Source organism: Fukomys damarensis, unplaced genomic scaffold (genome assembly GCF_012274545.1).
Source record: "Fukomys damarensis isolate Sample0158 unplaced genomic scaffold, DMR_v1.0_HiC HiC_scaffold_23, whole genome shotgun sequence".
Classification (NCBI taxonomy): domain Eukaryota; kingdom Metazoa; phylum Chordata; class Mammalia; order Rodentia; family Bathyergidae; genus Fukomys; species Fukomys damarensis.
Genome location: NW_022900935.1, coordinates 6,416,617 through 6,431,540, shown reverse-complemented (window position 1 = coordinate 6,431,540; position 14,924 = coordinate 6,416,617). Strand labels below are relative to the sequence as shown.

The following is a 14,924-nucleotide window of genomic DNA, read 5'->3' as shown; positions in this document are numbered from 1 at the left end:
AGCCGGCGCCCGCGTGGGGCCCGCTGACAGCGCGCCCAGTAGAATATTGTATTAGTTGGTTGTGAGCTGTGTTCTCGTCAGGGTATCTGAGTTTCACAGAACAGACGGGGTGAGAGTTTTTGTGCTATATCCAGATTGGCTTAAAATAATGTCGTTTTTGTAGCTTATTAAACCACAGAAACTACACCAAAGTCATGCAGGCTGCTGCCAGCAAACTCTGAGTTGGGGTTGGTGTAGGAGCGAGCTCAGCCCAAGGGTCAGGACCCTGGGCTCTGAGACCAGTGCCTGGGGGGAGAAGGGAAGGGCCGGTTTCCCTTGCTGCTTCTCCCTGCTGCCTTCCTGGGAAGGTCTGGACCTCCAGAACCAGGTGGGAGGGACGGGGGGGGGGGCAGCACTCAGCGGCACCCTGGCCCCAGAGTCCCCTCAGGAGCTGGAGAGTTCAGGATCCACTGTGCCCCGAGTTTGTAAGGGGCCTGTGGCACAGGGGCACCTGGAGTTGGGGGGCAAGGTGGGCACTGCCTCCGGCCAGTGGGGCAAGGTTGAGAACCCACACGAAGGTTGGGGCCTCTCTGGCGAGAACCCCTCTAGGCAGTGGTGATAAGGGCCTTGCTGCCTTGCTCCCAGACTGCAGGGCTGAGGGAGGACCTGGGCAGCTGGGAAAGGAGAGGGTGCCAGGCAGGCTCCTTGCATCCCTTTCTGGGCAGAAAGACTTCTCCCATCTGAACTGACTGACCCCCTGAGCCGGGAAGAATGGCTGTGTCCGCCAACTGTGGAGAGGGTAAAGAGGAAGGAAAACCTCCCCTTGAGGCGAGAGGCCACATCCCCTGCTCTCTGCCACACTGTAGGGATCCAGTGTCCTAACCCAAGCTTCCACGGAGCAGCTGATCTTCCCAGCAAGCCCACGAGATGGGTGCTGTCAGATGAGGAAACGAAGGTCCAGAGGGGTAGAGTGATTTGCCCTGGGACACACAGCTACAAAGTGGCAATGCTGGAATTGGAGCCCAGCTCACTGTCTGAGAGCTCTAACCACTATAACACAGAACATGTCTGTATTTGAGCATGAAGAATGAAAGGTGTAGGACTCATCTCTCCTACAAACCCCTGTCTGAGTCTTTCGAAATGAGGAAGGGCTGGGGATTTAGCTCAGTGGTTCCAGCGCTTGCCTCTCAAGCGCAAGGACCAAAGTTTGATCCCCGGTACCAAATAAACAAATAAATAAAAACGAGGACCCCCTAAAGAAAGTGAATGGCGTTCAAAGGGAAATCGGTACCGCCCTCATGCTGGCTTATCTACTGCCACGCCTTTGGCCTCCTGTCTCCCCAGCCCCCGCGTCCATCAGGAAAGAATCCAGGATCAATCAGGGCCTCAGGCTTCCCTGCACTCCTCAGAGACCCACGGATGTGGCAAGAGCTACCCCTTCTCCCATGACTCCCATCCTCCCAGTTACCCAAAAACCCAGGAGCCATTCTCAGTGGTTTCTTCCACCAGCCCACCATGTCTAGTCTATCACCAAATGCCGAGGCTTCTGCCTCTTAACCAACATCCTTGCTCTCATCGCCAGCCCAGCTACACCACCTTTGGCTTGGAATCTGTTGCATTTCTCTGCTCTCTGGCCTTCCTGCCTCTGCCTCCCCCTCCGATCCACAGCAGCCATAGTAAGCCTTCCAGGGTAGCCCCAAAATTGTCCATAAAGCCCATTTCTAGGGCTCCCACCAACTATGCTACCAATAGAGACCTCAGGACTTAGCCCGGCCTGCAAAGTCCCTTCACTCCCTACCCCTGCCCCTTGCTCTGACTTAGCCCTGTGCACACCACACACTAACCACCAGGATGAACCCCAACCCTGAGTCCCTTTGACACATCCTTGTTTTAGCTCCAGATAAGACTGCCTACCTGATCTTGGGGTTTGAGGGGTCAACTTCACATCCCCCCCAAAAAAGAACTGCTAGGAACAAAGATCAGGAGACAGATAGGGGCATCAAAGTTGTGGTCCAGAAGCCCCAGCATGACTTAGAGGCCAGGTCCACACCTCCAGGTCCCAGGGGAAGTACTTCTTGGTGGTTAAGATTGGGCCTGGGCCCAAATCATAGCTCCAACATTTGGGCTTGTCACTGAGCCTCACTGTACCTCAGTTTCCCCATATGTAGAATGGCATAATAATAGCACCTGTCTCCTAAATTTGTTGCAAGGATTAGCTAACATTTATATACAGAGTTTAGAATAGGCTTGGCATGTAGTGTTACATAAATGCTAGCTATAGTTTGTTGGGGTTTGGGGTTTTTTGGGGGTGGGGGGTGGGTGCTAGCTATAGTTTGTTGGGGTTTGGGGTTTTTTGGGGGTGGGGGGTGGGGGTTTTTTTGTTACCAGGGATTGAACTCGGGACCTTCTGCTTACAAGGCAGGCAGTGGCATCACTGAGCTCAATCCCCAGGCCCATTAGCTATAGTTTTCTGTTTTGATTCGCTTTGCTTTTTTGTGGTACTGGAGATTGAACCCAGGACCTTTGCATTGAGCCATATCTCTGGCATTGTTTTTATTTTTTATTTTGAGACAGGGTCTCACTAATCACTAAGTTGCCCTGGCTGGGCTCAAACTTGCAATCCTCAGCCCCTTAAGAACGCTAGGATGTTTTTAACCATCATCATCATCATTAGCAGGAGCGGCATCACCACAATCATCACCGCCACCCTGCATGGCCCATCCAAGTACACTTCCCTTTACTTTGATCTTCGGCAGATTCGTATATTCAGATGCTTACACGCAGCACACACCCAGGCGCTCATGTTTCCACACCAGCCTTCCCACCCTAGAATTCTTTTTCCACATTATGGTCCTCCTTAGTTGCAGCTTTAGGGCCTGAGTATAGCTCTCTAACCTTGGCCACATCGGAATTCAAGGTCAGGAGCTCCCCCAAGAACCCTCCCAAGGTCCTTCTGCATCCCAAGGCAGTCCCTGGCCCCACACCTGCTGGGCAGATACAGGGCTGGGGCCACATCACCGGCAGGCATGAAGTGGTCCCGAGGAAGAGGAGTTCCTTGCAGGATGATTCTTGCTCTGGAATGACGTCCCCTTTTTGAGCTCTTGTCCCAGCGCTACAGCAGACCCAAGGGGCAGGAGATCCCACCAGAATTAGAGATTTCTTATGTCTGGGGAGATCACCGAGGTCGGCTTGCTGCGTGTGGCAGGCATTACCTCTTCTTTCAGGAAGGGCACGCAGGCTTCCTTCACCGCTTCACTGGAGCTTCCAGGCAGGGCGGGATCACCCCAGAAACCCTCATAACACACAGCTCAGGCCAGGCAGGACTTTATTTCAGGGGGAAAAGGGGAAGTATTTGGAGTGAGGCAAAACCAAATTCAAATCTATCACCTCCCCACTGTGTGACTGCAAGGACATCACTTGACCCCTCTGAGCCTGTTTCCTCCTAAAGACAGAAAGCCGCAGTTGGAGTGCTGTGGAGAACGACAAGGAAAATGAATGAGAATGTACTAGGGAAACGCTAAAGCGTGAGACGGACGAGAGGCTGCTTCCCGTCACCGTGAGAGCTGTGCAGGCCAGTCTCCACTTGCTCTGCCCCGGGAGCCTTGCCTCTGTGCAGAGTGTCACTCAGGCCACCCCGTCCTCTGGCTTTCTGTCCATGCTCCAGTATGCAGTGCCAGCAGGAGATGCAAGCCCTGGAAAGAGAGAGGCTGGAGATTCATTGCGGTCTCCTCCGACTCTGAGCCACTCTGGCTCCGGCTGTGATGTCCCTCGGCCACTGCTCTGTCCAATGGGTCCCCTCTGTCTTCCTTTCTTTATTCCTTGTGAGCCCCAAAGTAGCCACAGCTTTCTCTTCCTCTTCCTAACATCCAGATGCCTCATCATCCTTGTTTGTTCCTCTCAACCTGTCTCCTGCTCCCCAAATTCTTCAGATGAGCCTCTCTGGCGGTGCCAATTTCCCCACACCATCCCAGACCCTAAGTGGACCAATCAGCATCTTCCCTGTTCTACCCAGGGTCCCAGCTCTGCAGCCCCTCCTTAACTAACTGTCTGTGGCTTGGGGTCAGGAGTGGGATGAAGGTGGAGGCCGGCTGCCCACCTAGGGGACCTTGTGTGGAAGGAGCCCTGTCCCATGCCCTTCCGGTGCCAACACTTCCAGCAGGCAGAGTGGCCCCGAAACCTCCGGGCAGCCACCAGAAGGCTCAGGCCAGCCTCGGCCTTTGTTCCTTACACCTGGAGCCCAGAGCCTGCTTTGCCTGTGAGGTGGAAGCTCTGGTTTAATTAAGGATCTTAGAAGAGAATTCTCTCTTGTTATTTTCTGAATAAATTAAGGAAGTAACTTTGATGCAATATCATTTTCATCTAATCAGGAACATTCTGAAATTACCATATTGTTTTCCATTAGAAACCCCATCAGCCCCCAAATCAGATAACCAGGCTGGAGGCTGCCAAAGCCCCTCTGTCCTGGGGCGAGTGTGCACTGTAGGGACAAAAAGAGACTCACTGCTCCTGCCGTGATCCCTTGTTGAATTCCTGAGATTGCTCATGGCTGTTATCAGGGCTCCTCAGCCTTGACCAGAACTGGGGTGGAGTCCCTCAGGCAAAGGCAAAGGAGGGCTCCAGGGACACCTGCAGGGACACCTGGGTTGGAGCTCAACCTATCCAGGTGCTCCTCCATGGTTCAGCAGAAAGAGTCAGACCCCTTACCTGGAGCCCCTGCTCCCACCCCACCCCAGGAGGGGGCTCATCAGGCCCCAGCTGGCATTAAGGGGCCAAAAGAAGGGGAGAACTGGGACCCAAATGTAAGAAAAGCCTGAAGACCGCCCATGCAAGGTAAAGCCAGAAGTTGCTGGAAGTTTGCGAAGTCTCCCACAAAGCTGGTTTCTCGCCCTTTCAAAGCTTCCCAAAGGTTTGAGCTGAGAGGTGTCGACAACTCTGTGGGTCAGGAGGACGTGGAGGAGAAGGTGGACACATTCCTGGGCTGCAAAGAAACATCACCACCCAGTCCGAAGTCTCCTCCACCCCTTCACAGTGGAAGCCAACTAGAGAGTGCAGGACACAACCCAGGTCCTGCCAGAGATCCACTCCGGCTCTGAGACAGACCAGGAACATCCTCAAGAGAAGGCTATGGCTTTCCAGGAGTGCTTGGTGATAGGGTCAGAATCTCTGTTGGCCAGTTTGTCCCTACGGTAATGCCCCATCGTCCTCAGGGGACACATCCCAAAACCCCTAGTGGGGACTTGAAACTGCAGCTAATACTCCATTTACATATGCTAAATAATCACAGATGGGCAGGTAGCATCTACAGGGTGGATGCCCTGGACAGACAGGTGATGTCTCACTCCGGTGAGGCAGAGCAGTGTGAGATTTCATCGCACTACTCAAACAGGCCTGTGATTAAAAACCTGTGAAGTGTTTGTCTTGTTTTGTTTTGTTTTCCACTGAATATGTTCAGGCCACGGTTGACTTCAGGTAACTGAAATTGCAGAAAGGGAAACCAAGGACAAGGGCGGGGGCTACAATATTCTTTTATTCAGTCTTCGAGAATAACACTTGTTTTTATCACCCAGGCCCCCTTGCCCTTTCTCCCCTCTCCCTCCCCCAACTTCTCCTCCCTCCCCTCGCTCCCCCAACCCCACCCTTCCACGTTTCAGGCCTTCAAGAAGCCAAGTCCCTTACCCAGAAACCCAACAGGGACAACCTCCTCCCATCCACCATACAGGTTCTGTCCGGCTCTGCTCCCTTCCAGTGCCGAAGCCAGAAGCTGAGGGCGAATATCTGGAAGGGGTCTGAGTCTCTCACCCCACTCCGGACGCTGCCCAGAACCAAGAGGATGTGACCAGGTACTGGCATCCGTCCAAAGCCAGGGTAAAGAAGGGAAATGGAGGGGCGGAAGAGAATGCCAAGGAGGAGGAGGGTGGCTGTCACAGGATGGAGGAAAGCGTGACCGCGAAGCGGGTATGGGAGGGAACAGGTGGGGAAAGGCCCAGGGGTATGACCCCAAGACAGAGTGGCCGCCAGCCCAGGAGTCTCAACGAGCCCAGGGCCCCCGAGTGTTCTATCCAAAGTGTGAGTCTTTCTTCCATCTCTGGGCCCCTGAGCTCAGCAGAAGGCCAAGCACACAGAGAGCTCAGGGAGCATCTGCTGACTGGAGAAACGATTCAGACAGCGGCTCACACAGACAGACACAGCCAGGAGTCCTGGAGAAGCACAAGGAGAAGAGGCCTCTGCACAGCAGCTCAGAACCGCAAGGCCAGGGAAGAGGCTGCCAGGAGCACGGAGAATGGACTTGGGGGCTTTGGTCCTGGGGTAAGGCTGTCCGGCCCTATCTCCTGCTGGGTTGGGAACTCAGCTCGCCAGCAGGGAGCAGGGACAGAGAAGGTTGGTGGCTCACAGGGGGATCCACTCATATGTGACGCAGAGGCCTTCGAAGCGCTCTTTGTGCAAAGCTCTCCATGAGGTCCCTTACCCAGCTCCGAGTGTGGGGAGAGGACTGACGGTGGGTATAGGTATGGGCAGGAGAAAGAGGAGGGCAAGTGGAACAGGGTACAGGCAAGGGTGTAAGGGAAGGGCCTGTGGGTACTCACAGAGAAGAGGGCGGCCAATCAATGATGGGGCAGAGCAGGGACTGCGGCACCCCTAACCGGGAAGTTTTAGGGCCAGCTCCCACTGCTGCGGGGCTCACCTTCTGCCCCAACCACTCAGCAGAGTCCAGGGTGGGGTACTGTTTGCCCTAGAGAACTTGCCATGGACTTCCAGGACCACCCCCCACCCACCCAACCCATGGTCACACACTTGATTTCGACAGCCCTTCTCCCACAGTGTGAATCTCTGGAATCAATCAGAAAACGAAGTCACCAAGAGGTGTTTTGTATATTTAGCTTGGTAAACACTTCCCACAGTCTCCTCCGGCTTTTCTGGCTGTGATCTGCAAAGCGGCACTTGCTAGCACACTGCCAGACACACAGTAGGCGCTCTTTGCCGGCCCACACTGCTGGGCCTACTTCTTCCTCATTTTTAACTCCTGTCCCAAGATGAGACCGGCCTCCAAGTTTCCTGGGCCATTTAAAAGGAACAACTTCCTTTCTTTCTAGACCATAGATTTAACACACAATTTTAGTCCTAAATTACCTTCCTCAGTCCCCAGTGTGCTACCTCCCTACTGGTCCCCCAAATGTCTCACCCCCAGGGGCCTTGAGATCCCAGGGTTCACTAGAGGCTGCTTCCAGAGAGGTATCTGGTTCCCTGCCTGAGTCTGGCTGGGACCTGGCCAGCACACTGGGACGCCCCTGCCATGGCTGGCTGAAGCTTGTTGTCTAATCCAGCCCGTGGGTACCTGGGAGCGGGCCGGGAGGGTGGCCTGGCAGGGCTTGGAGAGCAGGCACACCCTGGGTGAGGTCATGCCTGCCTCACACCTCTGGTATTCCGGCTGATCGCTATCTTCCCTGCAGCCCTCGGGTTCCACAGGCGGGGAGATGCAGGCAAAGGGGTGCCGATACCGCAGCCTGGCCCCAGGGCAAGATGGGGGCTGTGGCTGAGCCCCAGCCTGCCTTTCTGGTGCCTCACTACCACCTCCGCCCCACCTTCTGCCCCTCACCTCCACTAAATGGTCAGAGACCGACAGGGCTGGCTGCCTGCTCCCCATCACACTACCTCCACCAGGCTGAAGGCTGTTCTGCGTCTGGGCAGCCTGGGAAGAACCCTCCAGAAGCCAGGCAAGAGGGAGGGGCCCAAAGGGGCAGCTTCCGGAGGGCTTCCCCTTGGGAACACACTTAGTCACCCCCACCCCATCCTGTCAGTCTCCCCCGCCATCTCATCCAAACTTTAATCATCTGATGACAACTGTCCACAAGGGTACCCCCTGATACGTGCAAACTCGAGAATTAAAGGATGATCAGCAGAAACAAGACTGTGCTGGGAAAACTGGATTTATGGCTGCCTGATGAGCCCAGGTTCTGACAGAGCATGACGCTTTGGCTTGGGGTTCTCAGGAACCAGAGAAGGTCCAACCCTGGGTCCTTTCTCTTAAGAGAAGGGTTGGGGAACTCCATAGGGATCAGAGAGGGCCCACAGATGACAGCAGCTCTCAGAAGACCTCTTTATGTTTCCTGTTCTCTTATTCACCTGGCCCCTCAGCCAGGGAAACTGAGGCCCTAAGCCAGTGGCAGAGCAGGCCCTTTGGCAGGAACATGATTTCCCCTTCCATCCTCCCTGCACAGCCCAGCACACACAATGCTCTGGCCCCTCTTTCTGTACACTGCAGCTCCAGCACCAGTTTTCCCAGCAGCAGCAGCAGGACCTGGGGACTCCCTCCTAAAGAAGCCTGTTCTCAGGTCCCTGCCCGAACCTCCTGAATGAGGCTCCACAGTAGGACCTCTCAGGGTTTTCTGAAGCTCAGCTCCACTCTTCTCCAACTTTACCAGATATACAACTCACCTAGGATCACAATTCAACTATCGGCTGGGGTGCACATGCAGACTGGGACTCAGGAGGTACAGTACAAGACCTGCTATTCTGCACGGAACACTTCACAGGAGCCGCCTGTGAGGACCAATGCTGCCCGTCCCCAGACCACACTTGGCTCAGTACACCCCGGCTCTCCACCTGGCTGCCCTTTCGAATCACCCAGGGAGCCTTTAAAAATATCAGTGCCTGGGCCCTGGCTCCAGAGGTCACAATTCATTGATGTGAGGTGAGGCTGGGCATGGGGAGGTTTCACAATCTCCCTAAGCGATTCTAAGACATCCACGCTCTAGGCTGAGGGTGATGCAAGGACGTGCTTGACACACACATCCCACGGCCCTGCTCACCCTCTGGGATCTCCTCTCCGCTCAGCCTTTCTGATCCCCTTCCACATCTCCTGGCTCATACTGCAGACACTTTGCCAGGCACAAGCAGAAGCAAGTGGACAAACAAGGAGGTACCAAGGAGACAGACTGACTCAGACGCACATAACCACGAGCAGGGACGCAGTAAGCACGCAGTAGGCACATGGCAAACAAACACCCGGACAGGCCATTTGTATACATGCTGCAAATTCCCCCAGGTACACAGAGGCAGAGAAACACACACACACACACACACGCGCGCGCTGCCATTTGTATACATGCTGCAAATTCCCCCAGGTACACAGAGGCAGAGAAACACACACACACACGCGTGCGCGCTAACATAGAAAATGCAGCAGCACACACCAAGGAATCAAAGATCCCCTCCATATGTTCCCAGTGCTGTGACCCCGGACTCATCACACCAGATGATCAGACCTATGTCTCCGGCAGTCCTGTCTGTCCCTGCCAACATCTCCATGTCCCTGGAGAGACAGGTCAGCCAGCCCTCAATAACCAGAAAGGCTGGGCATAGGGCTCTCCTCAGGTTCAGCACCTCTGGGGTTCTCTAGGTTGGGTGCTGGCCTTCCCAGGAGCCATTAGTGTCCCAAGATCTCTCTGAGGGGCCTTGGGAGTCAGGCCTGCCCCCTTGTGCCCAGTGGGCCAGGAAGCTGACCCTTTCTGGGGGCTGAAGGCATCTTCAGCCCCTCAGCATATCACAGTGCTGCTGTGCTGAAGCCTCTTTTGAGTTTAAAATCCTGCACCCCCCACCCTGAGTGCTGGGGCCCTCCGCAGACACGCATGATTGATGACTCAGGGGGACGACGGCCGCCGCCAGCCTATTTTATGATGTCATTAGGCAGCTTCGGCAGCGGGAAGGAATCCCTCCTGACATCATAAAGGACTTGATATTTCGCTAATGTTATCTTGGCGGCGTGTCGCCCTGACATTTTCTCTTTGCAGCGCTCCCCCCAGGACCAAGAGTTGTCTAACTACAGCCGGGGAAGAAATGCAAAACAGACAAATGCACCCTCGGTGGACAGCAGGAGAAAGCTAATAGACCAGTCCCGGGCTCCCCACCCACAGAGGTGGTTTAGGTGGGAAGCACGATGTGTTTGTCAAAAGGGACCCAGGGCTGCTTTCCTGCTGCCGTCCTTCCTATCCGGGCACTGAGGCTCAGCAGCAAGAGGAGGCGGGCGCCAGGGTCTCAGAACCAGCTCAGCCCCCCGGGGTCATGGGAGCTGCACAAAGTCTTTGCCCTCCCTGGACCTCAGTTAACCCACCCACTGTGCCACACTGGGGAAGGGACCAGACGGTTTTGAAGACTGTCATAGGCAACGCTGATGGCCTCCATGCTTTGGGGGAAGGTGGTGATGTCACAGAAGTAGAGTCTGAGGCTGTCTCAGACTGTTGAAACTCCAGACTGCTAGGGCAGGGGAGGGAGTGTGTCGGGTGGGATGGTATACACTCTCCCCTGTGAAGAGCTGGGGGAATAGACAGAACATTAAGGTGTCTCCTCCACCTAAAGTTCACTGTCTTCAAGCGACCAAGAGCAGCTATTATCTCTGAGGCAAAATTGAAGTGGCATTAGTGCCAATTTCCTGTACAGATCTAGAAAGCAGAAGCCAACAGAAAGAGGCCAGCTTTCAGGTTGCTGGGTGGCTCAAGGTTAGTCAAAGGAGAAAGACCCTGGGGGACCTCCTAGATCCACCCCTAAAAGGAGCTCAGGGAAAATCAACCCAAATTCTCTCCCACCTGGGCAGAAACCACCCACCCCACCCTGACCCCCAAGTCCCCTGACGAGTTGGCCTCTAGCTCCCCAACTGCAGGGGTGGGGAGCTCACTTCTCTCCTGACAGCCCAGCCAGCTCTCCCCCAGGTGTCTGGAGCTCTGCCTCCTGGACGGCCTGGGACATAACTGCCCCCTCTACCTCAAGATGGCCCCACAATGTAATGTACAAATCCCTCCCCACTCTCCAAGCATGGGGTTGGAGGGTAGAGCCGGGACCTGTGCTTGGTTTTCAGAGTGGGATATTTGCCTTCAAAAAGAACATAACTGCCCATTTCAACCAGAGGTTCACAGTTAGAACCATATTTCAATAGAACGAGTTTCCTTTGTAACCTCATGTATCTTCTTTTATGCATTTAAAACACTATTAGAGAATAGTCTATGGGCTTCACCAAACAGCTAAAGAAGCCTGTTATTTTTTTTTTTTAAATTAGAGTTCTTGTTCTACAATCCAGACAAATCTATGTTTATCCATGAGTGGGTCAGGTTGGGGAGGTCATTCTGGCTTGGTGTTGCCTCCAGCTCTGGGGAACCCCTCATGTCCACCTTGGAAGAAAGGATGTAAAAGTAGAGAAGGCAAAACCACTCTCCCACTCGGCCACCCCTTGCCTGTGCTGCTCCAAGATCTGCTCTGAGGCGTGACATACACCACCTCGTCTCCCCTTCTCCTGAATGACTCGACCCCGACCCTGATCCTGGGCATCGATGGCACCTACAGAGGGGCACGGATCATTCCAAGAGAAAGGCGGACGAGACCCGTCTGGCTTCAGGACAGGTGGACCCAGCTGCCCGCCCTCCCTCAGCACCCACAGTGCTTCCTACAAGCCCAGCTCTGCCCATGATACTCCCTGAGCCCATAGAACCCATCCCATGCCCTTCGAGAAGCCAACCCTCCTCACATTTTCAGTGACTGGCTATCTGCCTTAGCCCGACTCCCTTACTCCCATGGAGAGGCCTGGCTACAAGGAAACTTCCAAAAGACCATCTTGGCCTTCGATGCACTTGAGGCCATGGGGCAAGAGAAAGGCTGCTGGGGAGCAGACAGCACTGACCCCTCGCTGGCCTAGGAGGACACACCCTTGACTCCCAGGCAGTGGCAAGAATCGGTGCCTGGGCGCTTCCTCCCAAGCTGGCTGCCCCAAGCAGGAAGACAAGGACGGTTCCTCCCAAGGGCCCCACTGCCTGGCTAATGAAGTAATGCTGGCACAGTGCCCTTTCAGAGTTGCAGAAGAATGATAACCTCTGATTGCCCAAGATGGGAGACAGCCACTCCTGGGCTCTGCTACTGCCAAAATATGAGCAATTCATTTATTCAACAAGAAATTTATTGAGCACCTATTATTTCAAGGCACTATTCCAAATGGTACAAACAAAGGGAAAATCCCTGCTCTCAAGGAGCTTCCATTCTCTTCAGAAGAGACAAGCAACATAGAATCTAACAGGAAAAGGTATGGTATAGAAGACTGTGATAAATTTGCATGGGTGAAAAATAAACAAAAAAGAGCAGAAAGCTCCTCATGAAGGTGACCTTTGAGACCGGTAGGAAGTAATGGAGGGAGCCATGATAATATCTAGGGGAAGATCATTTTAGCAAAGGATACAGCACATGCAAAGGTCCTGAGACAGGATGTGTCTGACACTTTTGGGGCCAGCTAGGAGGGTAGTGTGGTTGGAGGTATGTGACGCATGAAAGAAGAGTAGAGACAGTAACTGGTGGGGTGGGGCTTCATCATAACAGGGCCTGTGATGAGCTTGGGTTTTACTCCAGATGAGATGGTCACTGGGAGTTTTGAGCAGACAACTGACACGACATACTTCCAAGTTGAGGTCGCTGCGACTGCAGCATACAGAATAGACTCTTGGGAAGTGAGAAGAGGGAGGGGGCCAAGCCTGTTGCCATGGCAACAGAGGGGGCCGGACTCTGGGTCCATTCCTAAGGTGGAAGGACAGATGCCAGCCATTGCCCTTGGCCCTGGGCACCACCCTGTGAAATGAAGCCTCTTCCCCCAATGCACAGATTACAAAACTGCGGTTCCGAACGTTCACATCCAGGCTCATGCAAGCATGAATCCCAAGTTCTCCACGCTCTGCTTCACTCTTAGCCTGGTCAACATCCCAGCAAGGAGCAGATACAGCCACAGACCCCAAGGGCGGGGAGCAAAGTCAAGATACCCACTGAGAACTTCATGTGAATTTAGAACCATCCAGAAAATGTCATCTGAACTTTTTTTTTTTTTTTTTTTTGAATCAGGGTCTCACTATGTAGTTGAGACGGACCTGGAACTCACTATGTAGCCCAGGCTGGTCTCGAGCTCACAGCGATCCTCCTGCCTCAGCCTCCCGAGTGCTGGGATGACAGGCGTGCGCCACCACACACAGCGTGCTTTCTCTTTATATTAAAGTTTAAAGGATACGATTAGTGTCAGGTATTTTATTTTTATTTATATACTTTCTAACTTTTAATCAATTTTTTAAGTTCCACCCAAAATCATCAGCAAAGGGAGGAAGGGGAGTCCTCCAGGAGCTGCAAGATCCATACTGGTGCGTCTTGTTTTGCGCCAGAATCACATTCCCAGCTCTGCCGTGGCCCAGGGTGCCCAGGGATGAATCTGACCCCGTTCCTGCCCCAGAGGATCTCAGCACACCAGGGTAGAGACACTTACAGTCAGCACAGGAGCAGAACCATGTCCAGGCTGGCGCTGCCCAACCAGAGATGCAGACGGCAGGAAGAGCACCTTGGGTCAAATTCCAGAAAAGGTCCAGCGATGGCCAAAGGCACTCTCCTCAGACAAGCCAGGCAGAGGAGTCATGGGGCAGAGGGCGAGGAAGCCCGGCTGCAGGTGTCCCAACAGAGGGTGGGGCCACCATCCACCCTTGCTGCAGAGGGCAGCAGGGAGGCCTGCCAAGAGAAGGAGGAGAAAGCTTGGGTTCCCAGCCTGAGCTTCCCCCAGGGGTGATTATTCACAAGCAGTGGGAAGGCAACTGCTTTAATTTAAATGGCCCAGGAGCCCTCTAGGGAGCTTCTAAGGCTCCACCCGTCACCTCCACAGCAGCTCAGGGCCCAGCCTCTTCAAGAGGGTTGAAAGGTTGGGGAGGGAGGAGGGAAGGAAAGAAAGAGGTAGAGAAAAAAGAGGGAAAGGAGGGGAAATGAAAAGAACAGAAAAAAAGGTAGGAGGTGCAATAAGGAAAAAGAGAGAAAGGGATAAAACAAATCCCAAAGAACAAACAGGTCCTTCTCCAGGGTCACCACGCCCTGGTATGTCAGGGGCAGCACCCTGGGAAACCCAAAGACAAACTCCCTCCCAGCAGAGCCAAGGAGCCTGAGAATCCAGGAGCCTCACCGTCAAGGCCAAGACAGACTGACAACCTAGGACTGCTGCAGATCCACAAGAAGCTGTTTCTTCTCAGCTGGACACAGCCGTGCGGCATCCCGAGGCAGAGCTAACACTGTCAAGGGAAGAGGTACACACCCAGCAGCGCACCGACATATGAGCACCACCGCAGAGACACTCACGGACACAAGGACGTGGGCAGACTCACAGATGTGCGTGAGACAGAGGCACAGGGTGCGGGAAGAACATGAGTGCTGACACAGGGGCAGTGACACGGATGGACGCCGCAGGAAGGCCTGGGTCACGTCCACAGACACCAACAGAGGTGTCAGGGGCTCACCAAACCCTCACACGCGCTGGGAGAGGTGCACAACGGATCGCTGGAGGATTCCGATGGAAACACGAGGGCACTGAGGACACACAGGCAGGGGGTTTCATGTACACAGATGTGCACGCCAACACCGACACACAGACACACCTTGCCACCTCGACACACGTGTATACTTCTGTATATGAACACAGGCACTCAGATATATCCTCAGATACATGCACATACGAAGACGACATGCTCAGGCACAGCCAGCAGCCAGGCAGACAAGCAGGCTGCTGGGCTCTGTTCAGAGTTCCAGCCCAGCTCTCAGTATCCCTAAGCAGACAGTCCCCAGGCCAGATCCTCTCCTGTCCCACTCCCGCCAAATGCTGGCTTTTGCGAGCTTCCTGAAGCTTGGGCCCGCCCACCAACCCTTCTTGTGCCCACTGGCCCTAGCCCAGGCCCCAGGTTCCAGGATGCCAATTGCCCCACTCTCCTATGTGCCAACTCAGCCAAATTTCACACCCAGAGGTGGAGCCAGGCCAGCAGGGCTTGTTGCAGCCTGCTTGGGGCACCAGCGTGAGGGTGGCAAGAGGGATCCGGGATCCTGTAGTGGCAGGGAAGAAAGGCCCCAGCCACCGTGCAGACCTGCCTGACAAACTGCCAGCTTCTTCTTCAAGGTGTCTCCCT

At 54.3% G+C, this 14,924-nt stretch overlaps 1 long non-coding RNA gene across 1 annotated transcript in view; it reads right to left on the bottom strand.

Annotated features, from left to right (window-relative positions):
• The window catches only part of LOC117287357, a 25,849-nt gene extending 11,457 nt beyond the window's left edge, over nucleotides 1-14,392 (bottom strand). Inside the window, exons 1-2 of the long non-coding RNA XR_004518644.1 lie at nucleotides 13,934-14,392; nucleotides 13,256-13,491 (exon numbers count right to left, since the gene is read on the bottom strand). This is a non-coding gene — a long non-coding RNA (uncharacterized LOC117287357). The remainder of the gene's footprint in view (nucleotides 1-13,255; nucleotides 13,492-13,933) is intronic.
• Between the last annotated feature and the right edge of the window lie 532 nt (nucleotides 14,393-14,924).